This window comes from Rhinolophus sinicus, linkage group LG12 (genome assembly GCF_036562045.2).
Source record: "Rhinolophus sinicus isolate RSC01 linkage group LG12, ASM3656204v1, whole genome shotgun sequence".
In the NCBI taxonomy this organism is placed as follows: domain Eukaryota; kingdom Metazoa; phylum Chordata; class Mammalia; order Chiroptera; family Rhinolophidae; genus Rhinolophus; species Rhinolophus sinicus.
In genome coordinates this window covers 44,795,493-44,810,645 of record NC_133761.1, presented here as the reverse complement: position 1 = coordinate 44,810,645, position 15,153 = coordinate 44,795,493, and the positions used below count along the sequence as shown (strand labels likewise).

At 41.8% G+C, this 15,153-nt stretch overlaps 1 long non-coding RNA gene and 1 pseudogene across 2 annotated transcripts in view; one reads left to right on the top strand and one right to left on the bottom strand.

Annotated features, from left to right (window-relative positions):
* The window catches only part of LOC141567848 (uncharacterized), a 99,184-nt gene that overhangs the window by 20,438 nt on the left and 63,593 nt on the right, over positions 1-15,153 (top strand). For both annotated transcript variants that reach the window (XR_012490742.1, XR_012490741.1), the window contains exon 3: positions 7,140-7,273. This is a non-coding gene — a long non-coding RNA (uncharacterized LOC141567848). The remainder of the gene's footprint in view (positions 1-7,139; positions 7,274-15,153) is intronic.
* Positions 11,027-13,465, bottom strand: LOC109435209 (cilium assembly protein DZIP1; annotated as a pseudogene).

The window sequence follows — 15,153 nt, the reverse complement described above, 5'->3', positions numbered from 1 at the left end:
AAGTTGCCAAATATTAAAAGTCCGAATTTAATTTTTTTCAAAGGGGAATGTATGTTTATGAGGAGTACAAAATGTTGGAAAATACATTACTTTTCCTGCATATTTGGATATGAACTCCTTGAAGCCTCTGACTTTTGTGTTTCCCCCTCCCCACTTTCTAGGAGTGCCATACACATAGTTAACAGCTGATATATCGGTTACTGAATACTGAAATGTACGTCTGTCTAGGGTCTACCCACCATCGATCCTTTCTAGGTGTTTAGCTTTCCAGTTAGTTCTTTTACAATTGCTTGAAAGTGTTTCTCTTTGGTTTGAAAACTGTTATGTCTTGTGATTACTACAGGTTATTTTTATTATAGCTGCATTTAGTTAAGCGTATTCAAGATACAAATATTCTGGAGATCCCAGAGAAGTAGGAACCTTCAGAAAACACACCTCTGAATTGCTATCTGAGTGTTCTCAGCTGTACTCCTAAATATTTATATTCTGGTGTACCCTACATTTCCTTCATGGTCGAGGAGAGATGCATTGTCACAGCATCGTGCTGTACAGAGGCAATTCATTTTGGAAAATTTTAAGTGAATGTAAACCAAATTGCCCACTATCAATTTTGGTTTTCAAACCTTTTCAATTTCTATTATGTTTCTTTATTATATTTACATTCTGTAATTTGATGTTGAACATTGGGGCAAGAAGCTGGGGGTTGCCCATTGGACAAACCTTCTCAAGAGGCATGTAACATTGTGGTTCAGAGCGAGAGTACTGGAGAAAGACCCCAATTCTGCTACTTAATGACTTCTTACTGTAGTTTCTCTGTGCCTTGTCTTCCTTATCTGTAAAGTGGGGACGGTGGTGATATAATCACTTTGTTTTTAGGATTAACTGACACAATATATGTAAAGTACTTAGAGAAGGGTTTACACACAGTAGGAGTTATATAAATGTTAGCTATTATTACTTTTTCTGGAAATTGCAGCATCGAATGGAAAGTCTCTGCCCCAGGGAACTGACATGTAAGTCATGTAGCTCTGTGATCCTGGGCTAGGCAAAGAGGGGCTGCGGAAAGGTTTGGCAGTGTATTTGCATCATATAAGTTACACTGAGCCCTGATTGTGTTGAAGCAACTGAGCAACAAATATTAATCAAAGACCACTATTCATGGAAGACAATAAGCTGAATGATGTCAGCTACGATTTCTTCCGTTCCTCGCTCTTTTATTTCCTTCCTCCTTTGTCTCTGCATCTCATTTCCCCTCTTCCCTTCATGGTTTCATCCCTCCTCTTGCTTATCTTTGATTGTACTTCTTTAAACCTTAAAACTGTTTTCTATACTGAAGCTGGGAAAATACCCTAAAAAGGTAATATTGAAAGCGAATTTAGATAGTCTGCTTTTATAACCAGGAAAATAAACTTCAAAGTTGTTATTTTGCTTTGAAATTATTTTCCTTATTTTTAACTGTAGAAAAATGAGTGGTTCACTCTAAACAGTGGCCACAGATGACCACAGAGGAAATTGCTTTTCCTTCTGAGTTCTGCAAATCTGGATGCATTTATATTAACAGCATGACATCTCATTTTCATTCCCTACAGGCTACAATTCCAAGAGAATACATATTGTATTTGTTCCGTTTTATGAGATAATACCCTTCCTCACATACTGTCACCCCAACTTGTGCTTATTTTGGGGTTTTAAAAATCACGCTAATGATCGAAGGTGCAATAGAAGAAGAGTTTTTCTCCTTATGTCAAATAGTATAATTTGTTTTATTTTCTGGACTTATTTCCATATACTTGAAATGACAGACAGAAACTAGCATTGGTGATGAAAAGGGCAATATAAGATTCCGTTATAAGGACATGATATCACAATTTAAAATGTTATTTCTTGGTTTTTAAATGGCACTGGGATTTGATTGGGAACCTGTGACAATGGTATTCCCAACTGTTTTCCACGGATGGCACACAGAAGTATTTCTAGTTATATTGCAACTAGAAAAAAATAACTGGAAAGCAGTGATGTTATAATCACCATGGTAACCCAGCATCCTGCACATGGGAAAAATACAGTCATATTAGCACAGTACCACTTTTATATCAAGATAGGCTTTAGAGGTCTAGCTCTAGGGAAAATAACAGAAAAACCCAGGCTCATTCACTCACTCAGTAGTTTTTTTGAGAGCTCTGTGGGGTAAGGGTAAGTTTGAAGTGAGATGATGAGTTAGAAAAATAAAAAAAATCCTCTGCCCCTAGGGACTCGCCCTGTAGTTCACTTAGTGATAAATTTATTAATTTCTTTTCAGTTTTCCATTTCAGTTAATTAGCCCAACACTAGTCTGTAAGCCCACAACTGTGCTCGAAACTAAGAGAACAGAAGTAAGATACAGTCTCTACCTGTGACAGAAAAACTCTCTAGTTTGAGACATGGTATCATCAAGTCCTAAAGGTTTTTTGTTCTTTCTACTCTTGTTTTCAATGTCTCAAATCCATCCCGTCTCAAGGGATGAGGTGGTGTCTCATCTGTCTTTATATTTGCGATGTCTAATGTTGTGCCTGACACATGGTAAAGATTCAGTAAAGGCATGAAGGAATGCACACATTTCTCCAAAACCCCACGGCTTCCCTCGGGGCAAACACCGCATTTCCCAGGCACTGTGCCCGGACTATGGAGAACTGAACTTTTTTTCTGGCTTTCTAAGTAGCTGCTCTTAATAATAAATTAGAATAACTATTCCCAAATATTAGCAGATCTTGAACCGTGATCATAATTTATTATCTGAAACATCTCATTTGCTTAGGAAACGCTGTTAAGATTGGAAATCATAGAAACCAGAAGAAATATGATTAGAGCTCTAATTTAATCTTATAATTGTCTTGCAGGGACAGCTTGATAACGAGTTAATTCGTTTTGCTTTGGTCAAGTACTGAGAGGTTCAAGGAAATGTACACCAACTTCTGAGCATGGGTAAACCTATAAAAAAGATTCTCTGCTTCCAGGGCCTGTACTGAAATCACTGTGATGTTTTAAATTGTGTAAATGTCACCTTGAATACAGTTATCACATAATTCCGTGAATTTAATGGACCACTGTTAATGCAGCCTGCAATGCCTAAAGTAACTCCCTGGCCAAATGAATATGTAGAAAGGTGTGGTTTCTTTTTATAAATATGGACCATATGTCTGAGGACAAGCCATGCTTTTACAGGAGCTGCAAACCCACATGTCTGGCTGAGCACACTCGCCAGAAGCCAGGGGCAGAGTGTGGGGACTTGGCAGACGCTGAAAGCTGGATCCGATGATGGGCCCCTAAGGCACCCAGGATCCCAGGAAATAAGGTCCACCTCTTGACACGTTTACATTGCCCTGGTTGGCAAACTCACTCTAAGGGGAGAAAGATGAAGGTCAAAGGTACGGACAGGGGGGCGTTGGTATCAGGTCATATATCAAGGGTGGCTATGAATACTCCCTCAAATGGCTTATTTTCTATCCCCACTGGACAAGTTCCCTTCTTCTGTTTCCTTTGAGAGGTACATATACACTCTTTTCAAGCACAGACGTGAAAGTGGGGGCTAGTACGGTTTTCATTGTTGAGAAATGAAACACAGTTCCGCAGTCCCTTAGCTAAAGCCTTTGAGGCTGTAATTCAGCCTTTTTTTTTTTTTTTGGATTTTATGTAATACCCCCGACAGGGCCTGAGGCAGAACCCAGAAATCAAACACATTAATGTTTCTTCAGTGAAATGCATGAATATTTGTACTAAGTGGGATAAAGATTAAAAGTAGCCTCATGTTATTTCAGGTCAGGTTTGTTGCCAACTGAGATGTGGAAAACCTTTGAATTCTCAGATCATTTTTGACTTTGGAATTGCAAGTAAAGGAATAAGGCACTGAGCCACCCCCGTCCCCCATGTTACCCCCACCTGCCACTGCTGGGGGACATGATTCATAATCTTCTAGAGCTCAGTCTTTGATCTTACACCTGCTTTGCCTGGGGAATCTACCCGAATAATAAAGGGGCCATATTACCCAAGGTCTGTGATGAGGTGGTGGTTTCCCAGCCAAGGGGCAGGAAAGGCTCGGGGCAGGGGATCGTGCGTATGCCAAGGCTCAGGGGTAAAAAGAGGGTGTTTTTGAGAAATTGCAAGTATGTGGTTCTTTGGGGTTGGAGCTAAGGGTGGATGTAAGATCAGGGCAGTAGAAAAGGCAGGCAACTAGAGAAGGTGGCCTTGGATAGTGTATATAAAATGATCCTTTGTTGTGGACAGTGTTGGGGAGCCATGGACCGGTTACAAACAGGCGAGAAGCATGATGAGATTTGTGTCATTTTGAAAATCCTGTGATGCCTGATGAATTGCGTCACAAGGACCGTATTATTATTACCTTTATTTTAACTTGAGCAAGAGACTGCCGTTTGGAGGTGTAAGACATTATTGCCTAACCCCCAATATTTGTCTTCCCTTTCCTCCTTAGCAGTGGAATCTGGGGGTAGTGGAATGATGACATTTTTAGTTTCTACTGCATCTAGGTGTTGTAGTGTTAGAAAGTAATCAAAATTAGATGTTAAAATAAATTTTGTGAAAGTCTATTTAATACATAAGTTCAATCTAAGACCTATCCTAAAAATTACCTTGTGATTGCTGAGAAAAAAATTCCCTATACTCAGAAGGTATAATATGAGAATTCCTTATATTTAGCAGTGAAGGGAAAAGCTAGTCAGCTTCAAAAAGACTGTTTGAAAGAGGTATTAATAACATAGTCATATATTCTAGTCAGCATCTGTCCAGTAAAACATTAAGGATTTATCATTTTGTTGAATTTTTTTTTAACTACTGACGCATGTACCGTCATGTTATTATGGAGAATCACGTGACTAACTCTGGCCAATGAGGTGTGTGCAGGGCAAGGCTTGTTCTTCCCTCTCTTTCCTCCTTGTGGGCGGGTGGGTGAACCAGAGAAGGAGCCTGGGCTCACAGCCCATGCCGATGCAACATAGAATACCTACTTCTAGACTTCTTTTATATAAGAGAAAAGTAAACTTTATCTTATTTAAGCCACATTTTTTTTGTGCTATTCTATATAGTCGAATCTAATTCTAACCAATGTGGGAGTTACTGATAATTTGAGGTTCTGGTAGGAAAGATGCCATCTTCTTTGTTGCAAACACTATTAGTTGGGAAAATTTCAAAAAGATAGGTTCTATGGTTGCACAAACATAAGCCAAATATACACTTGCTATTTAAACCACAATATCTAAAGAAGTATAATTCAACAACAGCAAAAACAATCTGATTAAAAAATGGCCAGAGGACTTTATAATACACAGTTCTCCAAAGATGATACACAATGGCCAGCAAACATGTAAAAAGATGCCCAATATCATTAATCATTAAAGCATTGCAAGTGAAACTCACAGCGTACTGTCACATCACACCCAATAGAATGGCTATCATTAAAAAATATTAACAAGTGTTGGCAAGGATATGCCTCGTGTGCTGTTGATGGGAATATAAAACAACACAGCCCTTATGGAAAACAGTATGGAGGTCTCTAAAAAAAAATTAAAAATAGAATTACCATATGATCCAGTAATTCCACTTTTAGATATGTGTCCAAAAGAATTGAAAGCAGGGCTTCAAAGAACTGTTTGTACACCCATTATTATTCACAATTGCCAAAGCCAGAAGCAACCCAAATGTCCATTGACAAATGAATGGGTCAACGAAATGTGGTATAAACATACAATGGAATATTATGCAGCCTTAAAGAGGAGGGAAACTCTGCATACAGGGTGGAGGAATCAGGAGGGCCTTATGCTAACTGAAAGAAGCCAGCCCCAGAAGGACAAATACTGTATGATTTCACTTACATAAGGTATCTAAAGTGGTCAAATTCATATTAATAGAAATGGAAAGTAGAATGCTGGTTGCCAGGGGCTGAGAGGAGGGGAATACGGGAAGTTGTTGTTTAACAGGTATAGAGTTTCAGTTTGGGAAAATGGAAAAGATCTGTTGCCCAATGTGAATACACTTAACACTGCTGAGCTGTATACTTAGACACAGTTAATGGTAAATATAATGTGAGTGCTTTTTACCACAATTAAAAATAATGATTAAAAACCCAGCCCAATCAAACAAAAAAATCAAGGTATTTTTTCAGACCTATTTTGCCATGGTATAAGACTATTTGGAATTAGAGTATTTATCTTGACCTGTAGGTAAGATAATTGGTCGTAAGTGGGGAGAAGTTGTTCCAGGTTTCTGTACTGACATACCTCCTGGTGTCCTTTTGAGTGTGAATAGTTCCATTTCAATCCCTCATCCTCTTGCCCTGGTTTAACTGTCACATGTAGCTCCGAGGTTTAGTACAGAGAGTTACTGACTATATGCAAAGCGAAATCATTCTCAGCAATAAGGACAATATCACAAAGTTTTAAGAGTTTATTGATTTGAAAAGTTCCCCAAATGGAGTGCAAGATTTGAAGCAAGGCTTGGAATGAATTTAGTAAATGCAGCCCTCATGTGACACATACTGCTCATTCTGACTGCTTGAGCCTGCAGATACATTTTAAAAGTTTCATTTTAAAGGTTTCATTGAAGAATTCTGATTCCTTAGAAGTAATTAATAGATGTAATTGTTTTGTCCAAATCTTACCATCCTCAAAATGCAATCACTCTTTGTGTCCACCCTTTCCCCAGCAACTTCAATTTCCTAGAGTCCTTTGTTTCTGAATGCCTCCGAAATTCACAGCGCTCACATACCCAACAGAGGGCATAAAGGAATAGTATAGCTGTTAATGCAATATTGTCGCATGTCACCTGATACTGACTGAAAGATCTTTGAGAGCAGGGACTGCATTTTGTATTTCTTCTATGAGACTGGTGCCAACGCAGTGTTCAGGACATTACCCTGTGACCATACTACTGTTTCTGAGTTAACTACGAAGGGTTACCCCTCTCCCAGCAGAGTCTTGGCTCACTTGTAAGCTGTATGGTATAAAAGGGGTGTTAGGCCGGCTTTATACAGTGAGGAATGGGGGCTGGAGAACGATCCCTGCAAAGACGTTAGTCGAGTCTCCTAGTTCTCATGCCCACCAAGTACCCATGCCTTCTCCTTGACCTGCTGCTTCCATTCCTGACTTTTCCAGGTTTCTATGTCTCCTGCCAGCTTGCTTCCTGCTGGCTTCCACATGCTGCCTCCTTAGGCCGAGGTTTCATCTTTGCTACCTAAATGCTAACTCAGTTACCACTTGCAGTTATCACTTCCATCCTCCAGAAGTGGGTAAGTGTGTTGACCTTTATTCCTTGTCCATGTATACCTTTAGTTTGTTCATTTGTTCATTCATTCATTCATTCATTCATTCATTCATTCATTTTTTAGGAACTCTTTTGCTGTCACTGAAGTAGGATTGGGGAGGGAGAGGAGACAAATACATGTTTTCTATCCATCACGTTTAACTGACTACCTCACTATGGCTGTGTGATGAAAGTAAAGGTTAGCCCTGAGAATGGTCCATCCAGGGAAAAGTGGCGTGGCTGTGGAGTTAGTGAGTGAAGTGTGACAGGGGATGGTATTTTAAAGAGATTCTGTAGCCCTGATAAGGATTTTGCACTAAATTCAGAAAGCAATGCAGGGCTTCCATAGAAATGTAAGAAGCATAGATGCTTATGCCCATGGCACTTTCAACATGGGTTGGTTTGTCTCATCTCTGAATTCACATTGGAGTTTTAGTCTCCAACAGAATTGTCTGAGGTGATGGAAATGTTCTTTGTGCTGTACAATATGGCAGCCCCAGCCACCATGGCTATTGAGCACTTGAAATGTGGTTAGTGAAACTAAGGAACTGAACTTTTAATTTTATGTAATTTTAATAGTTTGAACTTACACAGTCACATGTGATTACCAGCTCCGGAACTGGAAAGCAAAGCTCTTGCTTTTCGAATTTGATTTTGCCATTGCCGGATTATTTCACTGTGTCTGCCTTGTCACCCCAAACAGACTCTAAGACCCTAAAGACAGTGACCAGCTTGAATAGTCTTGGTTCAGTACCATGGGGCACAGAGCTGGGCTATGAGTGAATCACTCATTGATTTGATTATGATGCACAAGAAAGAACGCCGAGCTGGGAGGCAGGAGATCTGATTCTGATTTTGCTACTAACAAACTAGGTGACTTTGGGAAAAGTTATTAATTCACTGATTCATAATCATGGAGTCAAAAATAATTGTTAGCAGGGTCCCAAATAATTTGTTACCAACTGTGTTAGGTTTTCCCAAATAACAGAAAGAGAGGGATGTAGGGATGGGAGCGGGGGTGGGGAGAAGGGGAGTGGGGAGGGACTTATTTGAAAGAATTGGCTCATATAACTTAGCTCACATGACTGTGGGGGTGGTGAGCCCAAAATCTGCAGAGCAGGCTGGCCAGCTGGAGACCCAGGGACGAGCTGGCGTCTGCTGGCAGGATCTTCTTTGGGTGCCCTCAGTCTGTTTGTATCTAAGTCCATCAACTGATTGAATGAGGCCCACCCACATTAGGGAGGGGAATCTGCTTTTCTGAAAGCCTACTGATTTAAATATTCATCTTCTCTGAACAAAATACCTTCACAGCCACATCTAAACCAAAATATTTGGGTACCTTGGCCGAGCCAAGTTGACAGATACCGTTCACCACACCAGTAACAGCTGAATTGTCGAAGTTTGCCAGTATGTTGCTCATATCGGTAAATACAAGGAGTTGTTCATCCCCTTGGCTCTGCATTTCCAGTACAATTAAGTGGAAAAGAACAGAGTTGAATGGGAACAGGTTGGCTCTTGTATTGGAAAGGTCAGACAAGGAATCTGCACCTTGTATTGTGTAGCTACTCTTGGGAGAACCCCTTGGAAGAACCTTGGGACCTGTGGGCCTCAGCCCCTTTCTGAGGACGTTCTAATGCATTGGTCAACACTGTATACCAAATGCCTTCCTGGCCTAACAAAGGGGATCTCCCCAGGCTGGCACCATTCATAGGCAAAGAAGGGGTGTCCACATGGTGAGCTCACGTCCTGAACCGTCAGACCTTTTCAGGGCGGGTGAGGAGGAGGGTGAATGTGGCGGATAGAAGAAGGAACACAACCATTCGTAGTGTGCTGGATGATGCCTAGAAAGACAGGGGAAGGCAAAGAGCAGTAGGAACGAGGACTCATAGAAATCAGCAGGGAAGAGGAGGACTAGAGAAAAATGATTAGAAAAGTCGCGTTGAGTCACTGTCATGATCAAGTGTTAGAGTTGTGAGTAGAGACCGTGGTGGTGGAAGCGACTTCATGATAACCTGGTCACCACATTGCCTCCTAAGTGACGTAACGCTACCTGCGGTCCACTGCATTCTTATGTCCCCTGTGTCGGTACCTTCAGGTGACCTGTGGTCTCCCACCTTGAAGGAGCCTCCGTGCCTCACTGTTCCCTTTCATCCTCACAAAAGCTGATTTAAACGTGGAGTGAGTCAGGCTCTCTGGGCCCACTCATCTCAGCTGCAGGGCTTTGAGCTTGAGCCAGATCACCTTCAACCTTCCCCTCCGCTGTGCTTTCTAACACAAGGTAGCATTGGGGCAAAGTGGATGGTTCACACCGCAATGCTCTAAGAACATGAAAGGAGGAGAGCTCACCAGTCTAGACTTTCCTTTCCTGGCTTTGTGGAGAGGCCACTGGCATCAGAACGCTGCCAGGATCTCTGCCTGATCCCACGTCCACCGGAAGCTCGGTTGCAGTGGAGCAGGAATGGCAGCTTGCCATCCGATCCTTTTGTGTCACTGTGTCTGCATAAAGAACTCTTTCTAAAAACAAGGGTGCTTTCTTTTCAATTATAAACACATATTTATTGGAAGGAAACGTCAGATGAGGAAAATAACATCATGGTAACTCCCACTACCTAGAGATAGAGATTGTTAATCAATTTAAGTACTTTTCCCCTCTCTGTGCCCCTTCCATCCAACATTCTCTCATGAGCATTTTTCTGTCATTAAATGTTTTACGAAAATTAGATTTCCATAGCTCCACAGTATTATATGGGTATACCAAAATTGAACTAATTCTCTGTTCCTGAAGTTTCCCCCACTTTTTACTATGTTAAATAATGACCTGAAGAATATATATAAATATTTATGTACATCTCTGATACTTTTTGGATAAGCCACTGAAATAATTTTGAACATTTATAAGGCATTTGACACCCACTGTAAACTCCCCCCCTCCCCAGAAAAGCTGTACATATTTCTGATCCTACAAGAAAAGACTGTAAAGGCACCCTATTTCCTTACACCCAGGTCAATATTGACAATTATCTTTCCCCCCCCCAAACTTTTGTCAAATTGATGTGTGAACATAGATTCTCATTTCAACTTGTATGTCTTTGATAATTAATGACATGATCCCGTTTTCATATTATTTTCACATATTTTTCTTTCATGAATTGTCTCGTTAAATCATTTGCCTATTTTCATATTCGTCTGCTTATCTTTTTCTGGTTGAATTTTTTTAATGCAAAAACAGTTTATATGAACTTTCTGACCATTGACAATGTCATTGCCAAGAATAGAACTAAATTCGTTTTGAGGCATTTTTTAGTACAAGTTTTATATTAACTTTATAATGAAACACTTCCGATGTGAAAACATACATAGGAAAGATATTATAAAAGTTTTAATTCAAACTAAAACCTGCTATAATTTTAAAAATTTCACTTAAAAATCAATTGAAAAAAATACACTTCAACACAGAGTACCGTTCTGAAGAAAAAACTATTTATGACTTCAATGGTGTGTTGTATGTAAGCAGCAGAAATCTGAGGCACCTTTATATGCTTCCAAATACTGTTGACAATTTCATTTTTCTCAAACCTTTATTAGGTGCCATTAAAAAGACCCTTGTTCTTTGAATCAGCTTCTTTGTTATTCTGGGAAACACTATAAGGCAGGGGCAGTAGAATCGTGCCGGCAGATGACTGGAAAACTGACACTGAAATCCTGCTGGCATCTGGGGTTCTGACATGTGGGACTACAGTTACACATCTGAAGAGTCACTCCATCAGTCACAGTTACTGAGCTGCTCCTCCGTGTGCTTGATTCATATGGAGGTCCTTCTCCTGGGGCCCTTTAAGATTCGATGCACCCCAGGCCCTTGGCACCTGAGCAGCATTTGATTCATTTTTCACAGGTGGAGATTCTTTCTGCTGTTTCCCAGTTTTTCCCCTCCAAAGATGTTTCTTCCTTTCATGATGATATAAATATGCCCCATTCACCATCACTTTAGTTCTTCCTCTAATTCTCTTTTGAGGAATGCCTCAGCGACATTACACCCACCAACTGGCTTACTCACATTTCTCTGGTTTGAAACCATCTTTTCCAATTTTTCAGTTAATGTTTTAAAGGAGGTTCCTGTGGCCTTGGGAGAAATATCGGAGTCTTGCATTTCATTTCCCTCAGTCCAGTCTGTGTCACTTTTGACGCTGTTCCGGCCAAAGCTACTCTTGCCTTTAGATGACGAGACAGGAAGTAAGTCTGGGGATGCACATGCCTGGGTGGGGTCCTCATCATCCCAACTCTTCCTCTGAACTAAAGGGAGAGGTAATAGTTGAAGACTTTCTGTGAAAATGATCTTCTATGATATTTTTCTTAATTTTTGGAACTGATGTCCTATCAGTAAGAACAGGTCTTCGTCTAATCAGTTGTTTGCTTTGGGAGGAAACTGTATTGCCTTAGGTATTTCTCCAGGTGAAAGGGTATCCCCTTGAGAAGCATGGTACCTCTCTGAAATCAGTATGTTCTCGCCTTGATTTTACACCTGAGCTGATGTTCAAGGAATTCCCGGATTTGCTGAACGTTAGAGATTTGCCTTTCTCCATTGTGTCTTGCTGATTCCATGGTTCTTAGCACTCTATTTGGGTGATCATTTGGGGAATAATGCATGTATCTGCATTAATCCACAAGGTTTCTAATTTCCCCACCAGACTGCTCCAAGACTGTTCTTATTTCTTTAGTAAGAGGGGTTATTCTCAATGCTTTCCTTAAATGGATCTTGTTGTTACTTAATTTCTGTTCATTTTCCCTTCCCTGTGCCATTGTTAGACTTGACTTGACATCCAAAGTCTGTGGGGCTCGGGCATTCATAGGTACAAGTGAGGCAGGTGGCTTCACTTCCCAAGTTGGCCAGGTTAATGGGTTCCCTTTGGGTTTAATGACACTGTGTAACGGTTGACTGGTAAACTCTTCAATCTGTTGTCTCTGAGTGACAGTTCATTCTGTTCCTGGAGTCTCTGCCTTAGCTCTTCTGTCCTTTTCTTGGAGAAAACATTACATGCATTTAGATCGTCAATCATGGAGGTTCGAAGTTTCTCTGTATGTGATAGGAGCCGACCCTTCTCTTTCTTGTGTTTTTGAACTTGAGCTTTCCTGGCTGTCAAGAACTTGCATCACATTTTGGAAATCCTGGGAATACTGAGAATGTTCTTTAAACTAACGTGCATCTTTCACTGTGCCTGTGTGGGACTTCTGGATTTCTGACAGTTGATATTCTAATGCTGAATTCTTCGAAGTCAATTCTTTAAACTCCTTCATAAACGTTTCCTTGACTATTTCCATTTCATCAACTAGTTTCTGCTTTTCTTCTTCCTTCCATCTATCACCTTCAGAAATTCTTCCTCTTTTGCAGTCTACATTTCATATCCCTTAGAGAATGTGACTGCACAGCGTGCCATGCAGCCTCTGACTGAGACTTGGGAAGCTGCAGCGGCTCCTTCAACACCTAAATCTCATTCTGGGGCTTATCAGTCTGCGCCTTTTTCTTACACTCAGTGTGAGAACCTGCATGGTGGCAGCGCTGACTATGAGTATAGAAAACCGTGGTTCAAAAAGGCCTTGTCACAGAAATGGCCCTGGTAATAGCTGGCTTCTGTCCATCATCGTCTGTGGGGTGGAGGTCATCTTCTTCCTGCGTTTACACCCTTCCTGAGTAACCTGCCCTCCCCGGCTGCTTGGTGAGAGCTTTCCGCTCTGTGGGCAGCCCACCTCGCTCAGGTGCTTCTCCAGGTTGTGCAGCTGCGAGGTGAGGACCTCCTGCCAGCGCACAGGTACCAGGTGGTGAGCTGCCCGGTGGACAAGCTTCAGCAGCTCAGGGCCCACCCCGCCTGGCAGTGCGGGCACTCCTCGCCCTCCAGCTTGCAGGGAACATTCATGACGTTCTCCTGCAGCGTGAGCACGTCCACGCCCCGCCACCTTGTCCACGGGGATGGCGCTCAGCGGCGCCAGTTCATACTCTCCAGGCGGCAGGTGGCCCGATACCTTGCTGGGAACCCGGGGAAGGGGAAAGGGACACAGGCCATTGTGACCGCACCTGCTTGGACGCTGTGGGGGCGTCAGGACCCTCCAGGCCGCTGGCCAGCCCATAGTAGACATGCTTCTGGAAGGGCATGCTTGGAAGCAAATTGGCCACCTCTGCCGGCATCGGAGGGGGTGGTCTCGTCTACCCTGCCGACCGCCTCCCCATCCCTCTGGAGTGGCCGAAGGCCGGGTCCGTTGAGGCAGCTGCAGCGGTGGCGTTAAGGTTTGGACGTCCAGGCCGTTGCTATGGCAACGTGGGGTGGGGTTCGGAGCAGAAACAAAGGGCGTGCCAGCCCCCCACCCCCACCCCACGTGGTCAGCGTTGCACCCAGAACCCTTACAAACTTGTGCAGCAGCTGTATTCTGTGTTTAGACCTCATGCCTCTCATTCTTGGGGTCTTGTGGGGGAGGGGCTGCCTGTGGCTACCACAGAGATCAATGAGCTGAGGAAAAGCCAACATTCCTCAGTCCACCCGCGAGTCCCAGCTTGGACCAATCATCAGGGAAACTTTCGTCCTTCCTGGCGGGTCTGTGGGCTGTGTGCTCCAGACACTGGGCTTCAGGGTCAGTGGGAGCAAGGCCCTGGCTTCTCTTGCTCTCCGTTGTGTCCCCAACATCCTCTTTCTCTGGTTGATTTTAAGAGCTCTGTATATGTAAAGGATGTTATCACTGGTCTGTATAAGGGTTAAAAAAAAAATAAAATTTTTTTCTCTGTTGCTAAAAGGGAAAGAAACTTACTCTACCTCTTTTTTTTAGAGCATTTCCTTGGAAATAACTAGTGCTTATTTATAAATCCTTCCTCTGCTTCTTTGATGTGCATGTAAGTCTTTTTAGAGGCTAAATAAGCCTCTTGCCAGCCTTACAACTCAAGATTATGTTTCTCTTAAGGGCTTGGAGCCCTCTTTTTGAAATGCAAACATCAAGGAAGAGAGCGCCTCTAACTTCCAGTCTTGTGGGAGGTTAACCTGGGGTCCTTGCTCTAAACCTCCTGCTTGTCATAGAGACACAAGGAGAAGTTTTATTTTTCCTTCAGGTAAAGGCAATTGACTAGCACAGATGGTATCCCAATCACCAGGTGAATACTGAACAAATGGTGGCCTCAAGTCTCCTTACAAGAGGGCAAATGACCATGAATCTGAGAACCTGTCAGTGATGGGTTGCGTCTGCCAGGTTATATACAAAAGGTGGGGTTTCTTTCTGTCTTTGTAACGTCATTAGCATTTCATCTGTGATGCGCCTGGCAGTCTGTTCTAATGCGGAGTCAATAATAAACCTACCTTATTTTATACATTTGTGGAGAAGATTTCCTAGGATGGACTGGAGATTTTATTTAGATTTTTTTTTTCCAGCCATGAGGATATATGTTCCAAACTGGTTTTGCATTTCGGTTATTTTTTTTTTTTTATGTATTATTGATGTGCAGATGTTTTATATTCAAGTCTATCAATCTTTTTTCTTTATGGTTTCTTTCTGTGCTTTTATTCTCAGAAAGATCTTCCCATCCTGAGAATGAATACATATTCTCCATTACTTTTTTGTTTGTATTTTGTAGTTTTAATGTTTTACATTAAACACTCTAGGACATTAAGGATACATTTTGGTTTATGGCGGTACATATATTAATAGTATTGTGTTCCTCCCCAGCCTCCTCCCCCGCCCCCCGAATCTGTTACCAATTATCAGACACGTATTTAACTTCTTCACTATGAAGACTATACCTATGAAAATTGTACTTATCTGATGTGGTGATGTGGAAAATGGCAGTGGCATGAAAATGTAGACTCAACTCAGCTAAGTGACAAGAGAAATATT